At 42.8% G+C, this 16,858-nt stretch overlaps 1 protein-coding gene across 5 annotated transcripts in view; it reads right to left on the minus strand.

Moving 5' to 3' along the window:
- Positions 1-16,858, minus strand: part of ACBD6 (acyl-CoA binding domain containing 6) — a 149,436-nt gene that overhangs the window by 112,595 nt on the left and 19,983 nt on the right. The gene's annotated exons all lie outside the window — the stretch shown is intronic.

Raw genomic sequence — 16,858 nt, forward strand, 5'->3', positions numbered from 1 at the left:
CCGGTTTGTTTACCTGCTGCGCCCACAGGTTCAGCCAATCGTGGCTCCCACTGGCCGCGCGCAGTTCACCGCTCCAGGCCAATGAGGGCTGCGGGAAGGGCGGCCAGCACGTCCCTTGGCCCGCGCCGCTTCCCTAAATGACAAACTTTATTTGAATATACAAACATAGATGCAGTCTCTTTGACAGACTGCACCACACTTCAATATATGGAGTGACATCCTGACTCCATTTAATTCAATGGGACCAGCATTTTACCTTGTGAGTCTTACCCAGTGTTTACCAGGGAGCCACAAGTGTTTCTGTGGGCTGCATTCTCTGTAAAACTTAGGAATGTAGAGACCATACCTTATGTCTTGAAGGCATCAAATGTGAATGCTCTTTAATTTCTCCTAGATCTTCTTTCAGTTTCTGTTTGTGCCTCTGGTTCTTAAAATCTCTCACCCTCTCAGGTAATCCTGTGGCATCAGTATCCAGATACACGCCAATATCAGAGGCTTTCAGGAGTCTATTTTCCTATCCACTCAGAGTGGATTTACATGTATAACCCACATTAGCAATAATGGTAGTCCATGACATTGCCCTACACCAATTTTTCAATGCACTGATTGAGGAATTCCACAATGTTGATATCTGGAGCTTTGCTCTAAAGGATGATTCTTTGGCATGCACCATTTGGTGGGAAGGGTAGGGGAGAGATTATTAGAGTCACAAAGCCACAGAGGAAAAGGCTCTGCATCCTTTCATCCTCCTTAAAATATATGTGGGGATGATCAGTAGTTTTAGTCCCACCAGTCTCAATTGCTATGATAGGAGATAAGATGACAGGCTAACTTCTTAGGTCTGGCATTATAACATTAAAAGTAAAACCTTGAAGTGAGCTGACTGAATCATAGGAAGCTGGTATAGTTTCAAGATGCAGGAGAGTTTATGGAACATATTTCACAGATTTAAATCCAGTAAGGGGACCTTTAAACCTGCTTCACTTCCTTCTATCATTACACAATGCTCTGACATACCTGGACACAACTTGAGAAAGAAAGGATTGTTAGAGAGGCAGCATAAACATGTAAACCCACCTAAAGTTTTAGACACTCCCTCCCTCCCTCCGTGTCATGGCCTGGCTGTCCCCCTGGGAAGGGAACTTGGGCAGACACTAATTGTATTTGACAGCAGCAATTACACGCAAGGCTGGAGATTAGAAGCCCGTTAATTGTGTGTGCTGTAATTGCTGCCGTCTTTTCCTTTACTAGTTAAGGCCAGTGCCAGGAGAGTCAATGGGAGGAGGGTAATGCAGGTGGTCCAGGGACCAAAGCCCCCAGAAAGGGGTGTATCTCTCTCTCTGTATACAAGAAGGCTATCAACACAGCAACAATGCAGGATGTTCCTTTGACAGGATGTCTAATGAAGCATGAAAAAGGAACAAATAATGTGCAATTCCAAAGGTATTTTCCACCTGTATTTTCTAGTTTACAGTGCAGGGCACTAGTGAACTTCACATTACAATGCAACATGGGTGAGGGTAAAATATTAACCTTAGAGCTCATCATACTCAAAACCCAAAGAATTTTTACTCTTTATAAAATCCAGGCATTGTGTTAAATACTTAAACAGCATTCATAAAATCCTTCCGCTCCATTAAGGAGTCTGAACAGCTAAGAAAGGCACAAAAGGCAACTGTACCCTCTCTATCAGCTATCATGGCTATCAAACATTTGATTTTAATATTCCTCTCTCAACAAAGCTTCTTAGCTCTAAAGAGCAGCCTCAGCAAGCGTATGCATGCATGACTCAGCAGCTGGAACATTTTCAAAAGACCACTGAAGAGCTGTTCAATTTGAGCAAACTGCTCTTTAAACTCTATGTTCTCCCAGTACAGTACATACACACACTCTTTTTATATTGTAGTGACAGTATAGTTAAGTTCTGTCAGTGATTCCATTAAACCCCCACACACCATTTTACTGGTGCATATAAAACTAGCCTGCAAAAACTCTCCTTGTAAACACAAGATCTAGGCCTGGAAGGACTATTCTTAAGCCTACATTTACAGGACAATACAAGTGAAATATAAAGAGACAGAAGCTGACTAATTTCATTTTAATTTAGAGACCTTATGGTTCAAAAATAGCTTTGATTTTAAGAATGACAGCCATTTAGTCCATCATTAATAACTGTGCTGTGATCACATTTGGGGATTAGTAATTAGGTATTCTATGGAGAAGAGGTAAAATGTCTATGATAAGAGAGTGACCTCTGCATTTAACAGTAGCTACACTCAATGATTTCTGATACTTACTGGATACATTTTTGCATGGTCAAAAGCCTAGTGTATATACATTGTGAAAAGCATCCAGAATGGGAACGCAGATTAATTTTGCAGCAGTCAAAAGATCTTGCAAGGGGAGCATAAGGCATTACTACTGGCCAACGCTGAATCTAGTCAGTAATATTTCCCATATTCTCCATGTAAACTCCCAAAATGCCGTGGTACAATGGTTGCATGCAGCGTAAATGTAGCCTTGTCAGTCCCAGGATATTAAAGAGACAAGGTGGGTGAGGTAATATCTTTTACTGGACCAACTGCTATTTATTTATGTAGATTTATGTAAACATTTATAGGGACAACAGGAATACTCTGAGTTGTAACAGTAAAAAGGATAAACAAGAAGCTTTGGATAAGATCTAAAATCTCAAGCTTCAGAGCATAAACTAGCCTTCCACTACTGTGGGTCAGGGCTCTCTGCAGCAGCTGCTACTGGCCACTCTCAGAGATAGAATACTAGACTACATGTATAATGGTGTGATCAGTGGGGCAATTACTACATTCACAAAAGTGACAACCCCAGACTAGTCAAGCAGTGCTACTGAAATTTGGTTTCTGTAACAGTAGAGGAACATCACTGTCCAAGATCTGTGTTGATCAAGATGTCAATTATCTAATTAATACCTTACAAATAAATGAGTGTTACTTGTTATAGTTAAAACTATAGAAGTATGTGAATGTTCCCCATTTTTCCACATGTACCATTACCTGGCTATACTGATTTTAACCCTCAGATCCAGGTCCCTGAATGCACAACCCAGATATGTGGCTTGTGCACACAGGAATTTTGTGGAAGATTGTAAGGGAAAGAAAAGATCTTCACTAGTCTCTGCGCCCACAACCCAGGGCAGGGCAAGGAGCAGGGCTATGCCATCCCATGAGAGACAGTAGTTTTACAAAGTCACAGATCCAATTATTATACCCTTCCCACTTCTCCAGCAGGCCTGCAGGGGAGCGTGCTGTGAAGTTAAGCACAGCAACATGTTCTGGGTGCAGCTGTCTTCTGCATAGCCTCCTCTGTGCCTACAATTTACACTTAATTTAAGACTTTCAAGGTACTTATTTGAGCTGGTGGATTTAGCCCTAAATATTTAAAGTGCCATGAAGCCAAAGACTGCTATAAGAGTTATAATATTTTTAACAGCACAACCTTTTATTATGGATAATTTGAATATCTGGGCCTGGATAATACAGACTCTATTTAGTCCAATGGGGATTTCCTATGTTGAACACAGATTTCAGAATGCTGAAAACCTTATTTTCTTTGCAGTCTAACTCGGATCCTAGCTGGTGAACCTGCAGGGCAATATGTGGGTTCATTCTATTATTGTTCCCTCTCTTTCAAATTAAGTGCCAAAATCATTCTCATGTGAACATAGTTTCACTGTCTAGGGGCTTGGCAAGACTGGAAAGTGTGGGAAGCTTTAAAAATGTGTTAGGGTATGTCTACAATGCTAAGAAAATTCCCCAGCACTGAGTCTCAGAACCTGGGTCAACTGAGTTGGACTCACAGGGCTCATACTGCAGGGCTAAAAAATAGCAGTGAAGAGGTTGCCACTTGGACTGGAGCCTGGGCTCCAAGACCCTCCCCCCTCACTGAGTTTCAGACCCCAAGCTCCAGCCGGAGCCCGAACCTCTACGCACCTATTTTTAGCCTAGCAGCCCAAGCCCTTCCAGTCTGAGACAATTGGTCCAGGCTCTGAGACTGCGCGCCATGGATTTTTCTTTGCAATGTAGGTATAGCCTTAGTTAACACATGTTAACAGGTTTTTGGGCTTTTTTAAATACCACTTGGCACCTAAACAGGCAGTCATATAAAAAACTATGTTAGCTGGTCCTGGTTTGCCAAGAGTTAAGTGTCTGTCTACACTAGGTGCTAAATGGCATCTGAGCTTCCTAATGAACATGTTAGATAACATGTTGTCAGTCTAGACAAGCTCCCCATTCTGCACCTGACCTCCCCACCAACCAGGCTTGTAACCTCCATGCAGCCTTTTGCTCCCTTCTCTCCACCCACACTCTGACATAATTCAAGCCTCTCTGTTCTCCATCCCCACCTCTCCCCCACACTTTACTGAACCCTGCTGCCTGCCTCAGTCTTCTCTCCCCCTTGACTCCTGCTGTTACCTCCCCTCTGGCCTTGCCGCCTCTCCCTGGCCCCCCTGTTACTCAGTCCCCATGTCCCCAAACTCTGGCAAAGCACCTCAGTCCTGTCCTGAAGTTTCATCTGCTGGCTCATTTCAGCCAATGGAATTGATGTATGCAAAAAAAATGGAGGGAGTGAATGATAACTGGCTGAAATTACTTCTTATGAACAATGCGACTGCTCATCTCTGCCTGTAAACCCAACACCAAGTGGGCACTGTGTAGAAATCAGGCATTTCCAGCAAGGTGGATTGATTTAAATCACCATGTGGAAAGCCTTGATTTAAATGATCAATTTTAATCAACTTTTCCAATTGTAATTCACTTATTTTCTACAGAACGGAGCATGCTAACTGGTTGAGATAGCCATTAAAACATGTTGAATTACAACTAAATAGAGCCTTTACACTAGATTTAGTACATCTTTTTTGCTACTTAATGATGAGATACATGATGGGGTCTCCTGAAATCAAAAGTTGGGTCCCAATGCCTGAGATGACTTTGCCAGTCTCTTGCACACAATAGCACAACCCTTGGGTCCCCTACAGGATCAAGTCCTTGATACACTATATGATGACCTATTTGCCATATTTATAAAGTTTAGCCTCTAAATGTAGTTTTCCCCAGCCAATTCTTTCATTATATAGACAAGCAGCCTTTAACTCAGAATTTTTGATAGAGGCTCATTTATTCAGCATATTTATTTTTTATTTAAATGTTTTAAGATGACAATCAGTTTAAGCCCTAAGATATTTTGTATTAAATTAAGAATTCATTTCAGACAGGTTTATTTTTGAAAATAAAAAATATATAATAATTTAAATTTAAAAAAATCATCATTGATTTTTATCTACCCTAATTTCCTATGTTCCAGTTTTCCAACTGTCACCAAAAATTAATGGAGATTTTGACAGCTGGGTAGCGGACAGTTGGGGTTTCTGAATAAATATTAACTGAGTGTTTCTGCTAAGTTATCAGCAGTGAAATAGCTACATGATGAAATTTAAAATATCTGTAGATTTCACAGTCAATATATAGAGATGAATGGAGCAGGTCACACCTACTGTTTCTGAAAACTCAAGACAACACACTGTATCAGTTACACTAAGGCAAGGGTAGGCAAACTTTTTGGCCCAAGGGCCACATCGGGGTTGCAAAACTATATGGAGGGCCGGGTAAGGAAGGCTGTCTCCTCCAAAACAGCCTGGCCCCCACCCCCATCCGCCCCCTGACTGCCTCCTTCAGAACCCTCAACCCATCCAACCCCCCCGCTCCTTGTCCCCTGACCGCCCTGTCTCGGGACCCCGCCCCTAACCACCCCCCCAGGACCCTGCCCCCTATCCCACCCCCCCCCCCCGCTCCTTGACCCCTAACCACCCCCTCCTGGGACCCTCAGCCCCTATCCAACCGGCCCTTCTCCCTGTCCGCTGACTTCCCCAACCCCTATCCACACCCCTGCCCACTAACCGCCCCCCTGGGACCTTACCCAGTATCCAACCGCCCCCCTGGGACCTCACCCCCTATCCAACCGCCCCTTCTTCTGGTCTCCTGACTGCCCCAACCCCTATCCACACCCCGTCCCACTAACCGCCCCCCGGGATCTCACCCCCTATCCAACCTCCCCTGCTCCCCGTTCCCTGACTGCCCTGCCCCAGAACCTCTGCACCATCCAACTACTCCCTGTCCCCTGACTGCTCTCCTGGACCCCCCGCTCCCTTACCATTGCCGGAGCTACGGAGGAGGGGCCAGGGACTAGCCTCTCTGGCCGGGAGCTCCGGGGCTGGGCAGGACGGTCCCACGGGCCAGATGTTGCCCACAGGCTGTAGTTCACCCACCTCTACACTAAGGGCTTGTCTTCACATACAACACTGAAGCTGCACTGCTGCAGTGCTTTAGGGCTAGCCTACACTAGAAATGCTACAGCAATGCAGCCGTATCACATCTGGTGATGACGCTCTATGCTGATAAGAGAGATCTCTCGTGTCGGTATAGTAAATCCACCTCCCCAAGAGGCGGTAGCTATGTAGAAAAGAGAAGCTCTAACCTAATCTGTCTACATCAGAGGTAGGTCAGTATAACTACCTTGCTCAGGGGTATGGATTTTTCAAACCCCTAAGTGATGTAGTTATACCAATATACGTTTGTCGTGTAGACCTGGCCTCAGTCTATGTTTTTACAATTACGCGCACAACTATGAAAGCTTAGATTCTGGAGCAGAACTGTGCAACAAGAAATGGATTCTGTAGGAAATTCCATGACCACGGAATGACAGAATACATGGAGGCTCTGCTAATAGTGCACTGCACTAATTTAACCAGACATGATACTTGTGAACATCTACAAAAAAGGTCAATCTTTTAACAGTTTCTAGCTCTACTGCAGAAAAAAAGTTACCAAAAAACAACAATTTATGTAAATCCATCAAGTTTATGTCATTAGATGCCAGCATCTTTAATTTCTGCACTCACATACATGTGTATGATAGGCAAAAGCAGACATGATCTCTGCACACAGTTTAGAAAATTAGACTGCCACTATTTTAAAAAACAACAAAACTCCATCAGTCAGTGGCCAAACACTTCGACAATCATAGCCTTATATTTAATCAATAACATTTTCTCAAATAAAAAAAAAATATCAAGGCTTGAACTGTTGTAGATGTAAGAGAGAGCTTCTAGATGTCTCAACTTAAAAAGTGGATTTGCCAAATAGGTAATGTTACATACTTCCACAGAACTTGGCACGCAGAATGTTCAACAGAAATTTCACTATTTAAGACTTTTGCTGTCCACCCCCCCGCTTTTTTTTTCTTCCAGTTAGTCCTCAGGTTCACATACATTAAAAACTTTACTACAAATACATGGAGAAACCAAAAGGAAAGATTAGACTTCAGAGAAATTGTCCACTTATCAGTAGCTATATGGGGGGGAGAAGCTACACCTGGATGCAACAGGGTGGCAGATTAAGACCCTCTATAGGAACGTAGGGCTCTTCTGTTGAGTCAACCTAGACCCAGATACTAAAATGCTGCATTGTAGTTCATGGCAATTACTGCTGAGTCACTAAAAAGTTGGCCCACTAACCTAAAACAAGATATAAAGGAGACTCTTTGGGCCAAATAGATGGAGAGCTAGGGATGAAAGAGTCATGCAGGGAAACCCAAGCTCAGTAAGCTTAGCGTTTGGTTTGTTAGGTTATTCTTTACAAGTCACCAATAAAGCCAAAACGTGGACAGGAGGACGAATGTGGACAGGAACACGTTTGCGTGCTCTGTTGAAAACAGGGAAAAGACTCTACCTTACCACACTAGAGAATATGTTTACAGCAGTGACACTCTCTAATAGTGCCATTCTCTAGAGCCATTTTTATGTTCAATTTCTGCATCCACCTGTGTGTTCCACATTACCCTCACTGAAAGCACCCAGAGGGGATCTGAAAGAGCAGAAATTTCATACTCACCTGGAGCTCAGCTCATCACTGACACATCCAAGAATGAGGATGCCAGGCAGTTGTAATACCTAGGCATGCTGTGACTGTGCAATCAGCATTAAGAGGTCACATGAATGCCACCATTTTTTAAACTGTTATTTTTTGTAAAAAAATATATTTTAGGCAGTACATTATACCTTTATTAATTAATGAGATCAAGCAACACAAGTGAATTCAGCTGAATTCATCTGAACATTCAACTAGCTAAAAATGAACATTTCTACTCTTAGTTTATTAAAGTCATCATCACTATTTTAAACAGGCATCCCCAGAAAGCTTTGAAATGGTGTAGAGCATACAGTTGTTAAAGTGCCACTGAGACAACTCGTTGGCTGCTAGACAATATGTTTCCAAGCAGGATCTGATAGGATTTAATCAGTTATTTTTTTCTCTCTAAACTATTTCATGTTCAGTTACTGTTATCATTTCTCTCTCTCCAGAAAGCCAACTAAGGGTATGTCTACACTACGAAATTAGGTCGATTTTATACAAGTCAATCTTTAGAAAGCAATTTTATACAGCCAATTGTGTATGTCCCGCCTCAACGCATTAAGTCGGCAGAATGCATCCTCAATACTGTGGCTAGCATTAACTCACAGAGCGGTGCAATGTGGGTAGCTATCCCACAGTTCCCACAGTCTCTGCTACCCATTGGAATTCTGGGTTAAGCTCCCAATGCCTGATGGGGCAAAAACATTATTGCGGGTGGTTTTGGGTACATGTCGTTAGTCACCCCTCTCTCCTTCCCTCCCTCCCTCCGTAAAAGCAACGGCAGACAATCGTTTCGCGCCTTTTTTCCTGGGTTACCCATGCAGATCCATAGCATGGAGCCCGCTCAGTCACCGCTGCTGTTGTGAGCATTGTAAACACTTGCGCATTATCCTGCAGCATGTGCAGAACCTGGCTAGGAGACGCCAGCAAGAGGACGATTGTGAGGAGGACATGGACACAGACATTCCTAAAAGCATGGAATGTGGCAATTGGGACATCATGGCAGCAGTGGGGCAGGTTGATACAGTGGAATGCCGATTCTGGGCCTGGCAAACAAGCACAGACTGGTTGGACCACATAGTGTTGTGGGTATGGGATGATTCCCAGTGGCTGTGAAATTTTCGCATGCGTAAGGCCACTTTCCTGGAACTTTGTGAGTTGCTTTCCCCCACCCTGAAGCGCAGGAATACCAAGATGAGAGCTGCCCTGACAGTTGAGAAGCGAGTGGCAATAGCCCTCCGGAAGCTTGCAACGCTTGACCGCTACCAGTCAGTCAGGAATCAATTTGTAGTGGGCAAATCTACTGTGGGGACTGCTGTGATCCAAGTAGCCAATGCAATCACTGACCTTCTGCTAGCAAGGGTAGTGACTCTGGGAAATGTGCACGTCATTGTGGATGGCTTTGCTGCAATGATGTTCCCTAATTGTGGTGGGACGATAGAGGGCACACATATCCCTATCTTGGCACTGGACCACATTGCCAACCAATATGTAAACCACAAGGGGGACTTCTCAATGGTGCTGCAAGCACTGGTGGATCACAAGGGAAGTTTCACCGACATCAACGTGGGATGGCTGGGAAAGGTGCATGACGCTCGCACCTTTACGAACTCCAGGCTGTTCGAGCAGCTGCAAGAAGGGACTTACTTCCCAGACCAGAAAATTACCGTTGGGGATGTTGAAATGCCAATAGTTATTCTTGGGGACCCAGCCTACCCCTTGCTCCCATGGCTCATGAAGCTGTACACAGGCAGCCTGGACAGTAGTCAGGAGCTGTTCAACTATAGGCTGAGCAAGTGCAGAATGGTGGTAGAATGCGCCTTTGGACGTTTAAAAGCTTGCTGGCGCTCTTTGCTGACTAGGTTAGACCCTAGCACAACCAATATTCCCATTCTTATTGCTGCTTGCTATGTACTCCATAATATCTGTGAGAGTAAGGGGGAGACGTTTTTGGTGGGGTGGGAGGTTGAGGCAGACGATTTTGAGCAGCCAGACACCAGGGCGACGAGAAGAGCACAGCTAGTCATGCTGCGCATCAGAGAGGCTTTGAAAGCCAGTTTCATGACTGGCCAGGCTACGGTGTGACAGTTGTGTGCGTTTCTCCTTGCTGCAAACCCGCCCCCTTTGTTGATTTTAATTCCCTTTAAGCCAAACATCCTCCCCCCCTTCGATCACAGCTGGCAAAGGAAATAAAGTCACTATTGTTTTGAAACCATACATTCTTTCTTTATTAATCAAAGAGTGAGATACCTGACAAGGTCGGGGAGGAGGGAAGGACAAGGCTACATTGCTTATTGTAGCCACACTACAAATCAAAACAGTTTGAATGAAAGCCTTCTGTTGCTTGGCCATCCTTTGGAGTGAAGTGGCTGGGTGCCCGGAGCCTCCCCCGCACCCAACGTTCTTGGGTGTTTGGGTGAGGAGGACATGGAACTTGGGGAGGAGAGCAGGCGGTTATACAGTGGATGCAGTGGTGGTCTGTGCTCATTACCTTTTCTGCAGCTCCAGATGCCTCAGCATGTCCACTTGCTCCCCCATTAGCCTCAGCATCTCCTCCTGCCTCTTCTCATCGCGCTCACCTAATGCTTTCCTGGCCTCTGACACTGAACGCCTTCATGCATTCAGCTGTGCCCTATCAGTGCAGGAGGACTGCATGAGCTCAGAAAACGTCATTGCGAGTGCGTTTTTTTCAACTTCTAATCTGTGATCACCTCACGGACGGAGGTGATAGGGGGACCATAGAAACATTTGCACCTGCAGGGGAATAAAAAGGGAGAGTAAAATTAAGATGATACATTTCTGAGAACAGAAGAGACACACTTTCACAGTGAATCAAGCAATTCACAGCAGACAGCACATGTGCTTCAGGTACAGGTCGCATTTTGCCTTTTATATTGAGCACCTGCCGGTATGGTGACACATCACACATGGCTGGGCAACAGAATTTTGTTTCCAGGCAGCCATGGTAAGCCTTTTGGTATGCGGGGTTGGCTTCTTCCGCCTTCATAACATGTGGGAATGGTTTCAAACTGCAACGCCATCCTTTCCCACAGCAAGCAATGCCGGTTGGGTTTGCCATTTAGAAGGAGGGGCTGCAGTTTTTGGGTGGATGTGCACTACACACCTCTCCTCACCCCACCACGTGGCTATTCTCTGGGATGATCCCTTCACCCCTCCCCGCTCCGCGTGGCTATTCTCAAGGATGATCCCTTTCAGCCAAGCACAAACAGCCCAGCATGAACGGGGTACTTTTACTGTTCTCTTACAAAAATTTCCCTATTTCAACCAGGTGACCATGAATGATATCACTCTCCTGAGGCTAACACAGAAAGATATAGACCGCATGTTGCTTGAATGCAACCAAAACCTAGGACCATTCGCTGTCATGCTTTGTGCTGCAATGATTCCAGACTACTTGCTACTGGCTTGGCATGGTAACATGTCCTATTGTGGAGGACGAAATAAGGCAGCCCTCCCCAGAAACCTTCTCAAAGGCTTTCAGAGTACCTCCAGGAGAGCTTCATGGAGATGTCTCTGGAGGATCCCCAGACACATTAATAGACTTTTCCAGTAGCTGTACTGGCCATGAATGCACCCCAATTCTTCAGGGCAAATCAAACATTAAACACAATTGCTTTTAAACCCTGTACTGTAGTTACAAATGTGCACTCACCAGAGGTGCCTTCTCCAGCTTCAGGGTACAGGATCCCACCTTGAGCAGGTTTTGGCTCCAGGGTGATGAAAAGGTCCTGGCTGCCGGGGAGAACAGATTCACTGCTTGCCGGCTGCACATTCTCCTCCTCCTCTTCCTCATCCACAAAATCCTTTTCCCTGTTGCATGAGACTCCCCCCTTGCAGGTGTCCACGGACAGTGGTGGGGTAATGGTAGGGTCGTCCCCCCAGAATGCCAGGCAGCTGATCATAGAAGCGGCATGTATGGGGCTCTGACCTGGAGCGACCGTTTGCCTCCTTTGTCTTTTGGTAGGCCTGCCTGAGCTCCTGAACTTTCACACAGAACTGCTGTGTGTCCCTGTTGTAGCCTCTGTCCACGATGCCCTGTGCAATTTTGGTATATTAGCATTTCTTCTTTTTGATCAGAATTTGGCCTGCAGAGATTCTTCTCCCCAGACAACAATCAGATGCAGTGTCTCCCATTCGGCCCATGCTGGAGCTCGTTTGCAATTCTGGGGGCACTGCATGGTCACCTGTGCTGCTGAGCGTGCCACGGTGACCAAACAGGAAATGAAATTCAAAATTTCCCGGGGCTTTTCCTGTTTACCTGCCTAGTGTATCAGAGTTGAAAGTGCTGTCCAGAGTGGTCACATTGGAGCACTCTGGGATAGTTCCCGGAGGCCAATACCGTCGAATTGTGTCTGCACTACCCCAAATTCGACCCAGCAAGGTCAATTTTAGCGCTACTCTGCTTGCCAGGGAGGAGTATAGAAGTTGATTTTAAGAGCCCTTTAGGTCGACGGAACGGGGTTGGTTGTGTGGAAGCATTGCTTATAAAATCGTCTGAACGCAGCTAAATTCGACCTAACCTCGCATTGTAGACCAGGGCTTAGACTCTTATTTCCCAAGAAAATGGACTCCTATCATTGGTTTCAGAACATGGAAACTAAAAGAACCAATATACAGAAGCAGAATTTTACCAAAGGAAGTTTCCAGCAGTCTTGATCTGGACACCTGTTTGTACTGCTGGTTGGCTTCCGAATTCACACCTTTATAAAATGCATGCTACAAACTGGCAGTGTTGTATTTCAATCAACAGCCTGAAAGAGGACTGCAATATCATAAATAAAAGGCAGACCACAAATTTCTATGGAGACATAAAATAAAAGACAACACAAAACAGCCTACAAATTCATGCAATATACTCTAACCAATTCCAGTTTTGTTTATATTTACTGTATAAGACACTACCTCATCATTTAAGTCCTCTTGTGTATATGGAGTTTGGGATTAGAACCAGACTTCAGAGAAGCAGGAACTCCTATCCAAGTCTGGCATTTTTTTTCTATGCTTCATTGTAAATTGTGGTTCCAGTGACAAGAATTGTCAGCCGTTTGTCAGTATGTCTGCCTGCTGCAGGAAAAGAAAGCCACCTAGAACAGCACTGCTGACAGCCCCACAAATACAGCATTCACGGCAGGGTGGATAACAATCAATGATTTTAAAAACAAATTTTTTTTTCTATTTAAATTGGACTTTTGCGGGAAAAAACCCTATCTAAAGATAGTTTTAATTAAGGTACATTATAGCTCAAAGATATCTCATCATGAAATAGGGATTATAAATTCTAATTATGAGACAATATATTCACGTAATGTTTAAGAAAAGTTTTGTAAATGAGTTCCAATAGTTCATGGATTAGTGACCCAATCTTATGGGGTTCCACAGGCTTCTGTATAGATTATTTAGGTTAATCTTTCTATCTACCCAATAGGGCTCAGTCTAGAAGATACTATCAAAGATGCTTCGGTTTGCAGTTCTCAAACTGTGGATTTGTGTCTCCAGAGGTAACAAGCTTTTTAACAGCAAAAACGTTTTAAAATAAATAAATAGTACATAGAGGTGAGAAATAACAGACCTCAACTCTATTGTCCCTCTTCAAATTTGTGTACACAGAGTCAATCCCTTATCTCTCTCTAAAAGTGCAAAGTTTCAAAAAGTTCAATGAATAGAAGATTGTTGGGGGTGGAATAGATCTGGACAAGGAGAAGAAGTCTGGAGATAAATGTGAGAAGCGAGAGACATATGCTTGTTTTGTTAAAATATTATATGTTTGCTGTTGAAGAAAAAAATCCAGAATACTTAACATTGTTCTTTTAGTTAAATAAAACAATTTAAATGTCTGTCTGGTGATGTTCTCCTCCTACTACAGCATGGCAAGAAAATCCTCCAAATGTTAGTGATTAATCTGTTGAATTGGAGATAGTTCACCTCCCAATTACTTCATAAATATCTGCTTTAATTACCTTTGGTAAATGAAATAACCAAATCATCATTCATTTTCTGATATAGCTGTAAAACTAATCTGAAAAGTTTTCAAAATAAATCACTGTTTAAAACTGTATAGTGTGTAGCTTCTAAAAATGAAACCCACATCTATCTCTGAGTTGTGAAGAATATGTATTAAGATTATAACAACCAACAAGAATGCACTTATGTAGAAAACCATGATTAAATCAAGACTTCCTGACTAGTGATTTAAATCAAATCCACCCTGATTCATGGCATATAACAATATTTCTACATGCTAGAACAATGCATATTCAGCCCTAGTACTGCACCTTAGATACCTCCATCTTAGACTACAGATTCATGAAGGATAATTGCCTGTTTGTTTCCCATTGACATTGTTACAGAGACAAAGACAAATCATTCTACTATTTTTTTTTTAAACTCTTCCATTTATTGGTACATCCCTACATTCACAGTAGTGGATGAAGACTTCTGTTGTCCATTATTAAGTGGCCACTAATCTGTGTTAGTTTATTTTAAAACTAGCATGCATATGACAGAAGACAATTTGTTTTAAAAAGGGATGTTCTCAAGACCTGTAAGTTAAAAAAGTATAGACTGTACCATTAAACTTTAAATTAAATTAAATTCATGTGGGTAACATTATACTTCCCACTTATGAAAGGAGTGGAGGTTTAAACTAACCCTTTTATCATGATGAAAATTATGAACAAAATGCAGTTACATATATGAAGAAAGGTCCAGTCAGACAACTGATGGTATCTGTGAGCGGCTTTGTTTATGAGTATGACTTAGAAAAAGTTAAGGGGTTTTTTAGTTATTCAGACCTTGAAGTAATTTCAGACATTCCCTGTTACAAGGTTCATCTTTACAGGAGCTGTTACATTTCTGGCCAATTGCTGAAATGAGACATTTAGCGTTTTAGTCGCCAGTCGGTTATACAGGGACCCTGCAGCAGTACCAGGGCCTCAGTCTTTAGCAATATGAACCCTTCATTAGTGTAACAGCCTAATACCTTGGGGATAACATGGGCTCCTTTTGTGTGGCATCTCCCTTAGTTTCCCAATCACTAAGGTGGGCATGATAACTTACCTCCCTTCCTTGCACAGGTGTTGTGAGTAGCTAGTACTTGTGAAGTGGTATTATGTTGCCTTATGAAACAGTATGAATGGACTGTTCTCTTATTAATGATGTAGGATTTGATTTTTTTAAAAATACATTTTCAGTCACTTTGTAAAAGGTCCATAAATTCTTAACCTTTACATCTAATGAACTGCATTGTTCTCAGTTGGGTAAAACAAAATGGGTCACATTCAACATCACAGTTCTTTTGGTCTCCCACAAATCACTCCAGAAACACTGCTTTAACACCAAGAAAAGTATTTTCAGGACTGTCTGGAGTAACGTATACTACTATGCTTACAACCAAAAGGAACTAACTTCACAGCTAGAATTCTAAAATAACCATGGACATCTTTCTCACTGGGCAGAGCCAGCTCACATAAGGTTACCGAACCTGTAGCTGCAGGGGGTCATGAGATCTCCATCCCACCAGCTGAAATGTTAGTCTAAAGTCTACTAATGTTCTAAAGCAGTGCACTGACAAAGAGCTGCTGCACATTAACTGGGAGGTCTGTGGTGAGGATCTCCCCCTTTACTTCATCCCTTTACTTCATCCCTTTCTTGTTCACTTTGTAGATTCCTGTAAGATGAAGCCTCCTCTAATTACACACACACACACTCTTCCAGAAACATTCTTCCTTAACTATCAGAGGTATGAACGCTCCTCTTCCAGCTGGCATAAAAATAGTGAGGGTGGAGAATCACACTGCATATTAAAGTCTTGGGCCTTGCAGCAGATAATCCAACCAAATGGATTCATGGTGCTGAACCACAAAAATACCAGTCTGAAAATCTGCTTGAACACTGGAGAACAGGAGCAAAACCCTAAACATCAATCAGCTTGTCAAACTGCCAGCACTGTGAAGTCTGGTGTGGGCTGGCACTGCAGTACCAGTTTTAATACCACATTTGCAAGTTAGCTGCTATATTCCATTATAAACACTGCTTTTGAAGGATTCATAACTCAGCCATTTTAATTTACATTGGGATGAAATTTGCCACATATCAGTTCAGATGTAAATTTAAAACACACATTACAAGATGGCTAAAAATGAGATCATACAGGGTGGTGATGGTGAATATAGTAAGTTTTTTGGTAGTTTATGGTGCTTCCCCTCACCTTCACCCCCAGTTACCAATTAAAGCAAACTTTTAAAAATTACAGTCAGTTTTTAAGAGGGGTTTTAGCATTAATATAAGTTATTTAACTTTAAAAAGCATCTATTATGTATTTTCCTATTAACAGTGTATGTGTTTTTGCAACACCACAGTAACAGATTTTGATATTTTATGAAGTATTGATTTAATTTTCAGATAAAAATACAAAAGCAGGCATTACCATAAAAAAGTGAATTAAACACAAAGAGCTAACACACTAAAAAACAAAATCCAAGCAGTTCAGAACTGCATCGGAAACTCCATCCTTAATTAAAGGATTTGCAGGGATCTGAGTGACAGGGGAACCCCACATATATATGTGCCACAACAGCAAGGCATAAACAGGTGAGCTAACCAAAGGATGTCAGACCAAATTCTGACATTTCAATCGGATCATTAATTTAAAAAGCCCCACAGGCTTGCTATTTTTCCAAGGCTTTACATGCATGGAATGCTAGAAGTAACTTAGTTTACTGAAGGAAGCTAGTTTTTCCCTGTTGGATGGTAAACCATAAACAAGAGATATTCACATCCCAGAAAAACAAACATATAGGATGAACGTAATCAATGGCATTTTCACATTAGGCACAGACCTAAGAAATCTTTCCCCTACTCTCCCCACCCCCATTGTAATCCTTCCCAAA

Source organism: Lepidochelys kempii, chromosome 8 (genome assembly GCF_965140285.1).
Source record: "Lepidochelys kempii isolate rLepKem1 chromosome 8, rLepKem1.hap1, whole genome shotgun sequence".
Classification (NCBI taxonomy): Eukaryota; Metazoa; Chordata; order Testudines; family Cheloniidae; genus Lepidochelys; species Lepidochelys kempii.